Source organism: Sinocyclocheilus grahami, unplaced genomic scaffold, assembly GCF_001515645.1.
Source record: "Sinocyclocheilus grahami isolate Dianchi unplaced genomic scaffold, SAMN03320097.WGS_v1.1 scaffold1727.1, whole genome shotgun sequence".
Classification (NCBI taxonomy): domain Eukaryota; kingdom Metazoa; phylum Chordata; class Actinopteri; order Cypriniformes; family Cyprinidae; genus Sinocyclocheilus; species Sinocyclocheilus grahami.
Genome location: NW_015506906.1, coordinates 88380 through 90895, shown reverse-complemented (window position 1 = coordinate 90895; position 2516 = coordinate 88380). Strand labels below are relative to the sequence as shown.

The 2516-nt window shown below is 47.3% G+C and overlaps 1 long non-coding RNA gene across 1 annotated transcript in view; it reads left to right on the top strand.

The window, feature by feature from the left end:
* Positions 1-2516, top strand: part of LOC107572274 (uncharacterized) — a 12439-nt gene that overhangs the window by 9113 nt on the left and 810 nt on the right. The window contains exon 2 of the long non-coding RNA XR_001607313.1: positions 289-290. This is a non-coding gene — a long non-coding RNA (uncharacterized lncRNA). The remainder of the gene's footprint in view (positions 1-288; positions 291-2516) is intronic.

Below are 2516 nucleotides of genomic sequence, written 5' to 3'. Positions count from 1 at the left end.
ATTTGTGGTAGAGGGCACACACACACACACACACACACACACACATATATATATATATATATATATATATATATATATACACATCAAGTGGAGTACTGGTGGTTATAGGGGAATTAGGAAGGGGAAGAAAAGGGCAGATGTAAAAACCCCCCAAAGGAAATGAGTAGATACTCAAGTATCACTGATCTGGACGAAAGCGCTGATGCCTTGTCTGGATCACATCCCTAAGGTTTTGCCTACCTCCCTTTGACCCGCGATTCCTCATACCCCTACCCGCAGGCAGAGGAGGAGTGCGAGCCACGACACTAGCCTTCTGTGTCCATCTCTGATCCTCAAACCGAGATGGACCAAGACCCCTATGTTGTTCGGGCTCAGACCTGGACCTTGTGAAGGCCGCTGAGCGCACCTTTGCCTCGCTGAACTTCTCGACCACCGCCTCAAAGGAGGTACCAAAAAATACGTAAGGTGAAACCCGCGCATCGAGAAGAAAGCCCCTCTCTTTTTCCCGATATCTGCTAGGTTCACCCACAGATGTCCCTCCGTCACTACCATAGCCGCCATGGCCCTGCCACTAGCAGAGGCGGCCTGCTTAGTAGCACGGAGAGCGAGGTCTGTGGTGCGGCGCGCTCAGCTACCTCATCAAGAGAAAGGCCCTCGCCTTTATCCAGGTCTTTCAGCAGGTCAGCCTGATATGCTTGGAGCATCACCATCGTGTGCAATGAAGTGCCAGCCCGACCTGCTGCGGCTGCGTATGCCCTGACATTCGAGCGAGATGTCAAGGAGGGAGTCTTAAGAGAAGACTTCTCACCCATAGAGAGATAGCTGGCCAGCATCTCTCTATAGGGGCATCTTCTCATAAACTAATACAAATAACGAGTGGTAACTCAGCTAATCTAATAGGGAAACGTACAAACAACACATGCAATATACCAGATATATTTGTAGAGTATAATAGAGTAACGGTCTTTATGTGTGTGTGTGTTTGTGTGTGTGTGTGTGTGTTAGTTTACTTGGCCAGCCAGGCCCATCGGGGTCATTTACAGCTCTTTGGGACCGTGTTTGAAGTCAGATGGGGGAGATGATAGTGGGGGCTGGTTAGAATCTCCTTGACGGCGAGGAAACATTTGGCAATTTAAAACCCCTATACAAACGTAAAGTCTCTGACCAGAACTGTAATTTATATGCAAATGTTAAAAGGCTAAAAGGGTCTCTTAAGCCATAAACACCCCAAAGATCATGCATGATTCTATGCAGACGCTACATTCTCATAACCGCTTTTGCGCATCGTCTCGATGTTGGCATAACTCGTATGCTGGAATCGATGGATGCGTGAGGAAAAATGGCCTCTTCCATTCCTTCTCGATCTGTGTATGGAAACAGGAAGAAAGGAAGGCTCACCTGAGCTTGAGGGTTATGGCCAGAAAAATAATGTTCATTGAGATACCTCGCGACGTCACTTTCTTTGCCTGCTTCGCGGCAAATAATCCAGCAGAGCACTGGCCCCTGGATCAGACAATGTTAATGAAATAACATCATCCTCCAGCTGCTCATTCTCGTCCACAGCCGACGATCACGAGAGGGAAAACTCCTCTTCAAACTCATCGGCCTGATCCACCTGCGATCCCCACAAGCTCATTCTCCTCCGTTCCTCAGCAGCGGCGGGTCCTGAATCGCGGGAAGCAGATGGCTGCCCCTCTTTCCTCGAAGAGAGACAAACAAGAGCGGAGCTTTTTCCTTGGAAAAACACTCGCAGTGCACACCGATTGCCCCCTCAGAGACATTGCGTGCGTGCTTTCGCCCAAACAAATAACGCATAGATTGTGTGTGTCATCAGATGTTAAACAACGACAACACGGATGCACACATCCTCTAAACGTTCTGCTAGTGCTTGCCATAATAATAGGGTAGAGATTGCTCTTACCACGTTCAAATGCACGCTTCAAACAAAACAGTCAGTGAAGACGAAGAAGAGAATGACATGTTCTCCCGGTGCCTATTTATACTAATAGTTGCACCGGTAGTGACGTCATGGGCTGTCGCCGGCCAATGTGTTGTTGGTGTTTTTTCAATGTATGCTTCAGACACGGGTCACAACGAGGTGTCCCCCATAGCGACCCCTAGAGGATGCAGTTCGAAGTTCCCTTGAAAGGGAACTGCAAGTTTATAACACAAAACTGCAAGTTACAACCCCAAACTGTGTCTGGATATGTATTAAGTCCAGCAATAAGTTCAGAGTAGACCAGGAAAAGAATCGGAGAGCCTGCACACTGTAATCTGTGATGTTTTATGTAGCGTCTGGACCACTCAAACACACAATATATATTTTGTTAGCTAGATTTAACAAATACTCTGTAACACCCCAGGAAGCCGAACAGGCCCCTGGTTCCATGGTAACCCTGACACCCGATACATTTACGACCTCCTGGAATTTAGGTGAAGAAAATCACTTCCTTGCCCATAGGGAAAATCCACAAGAGAAGGACTTTTCTTTGCTAATTAATTAATAGGAAAACCTT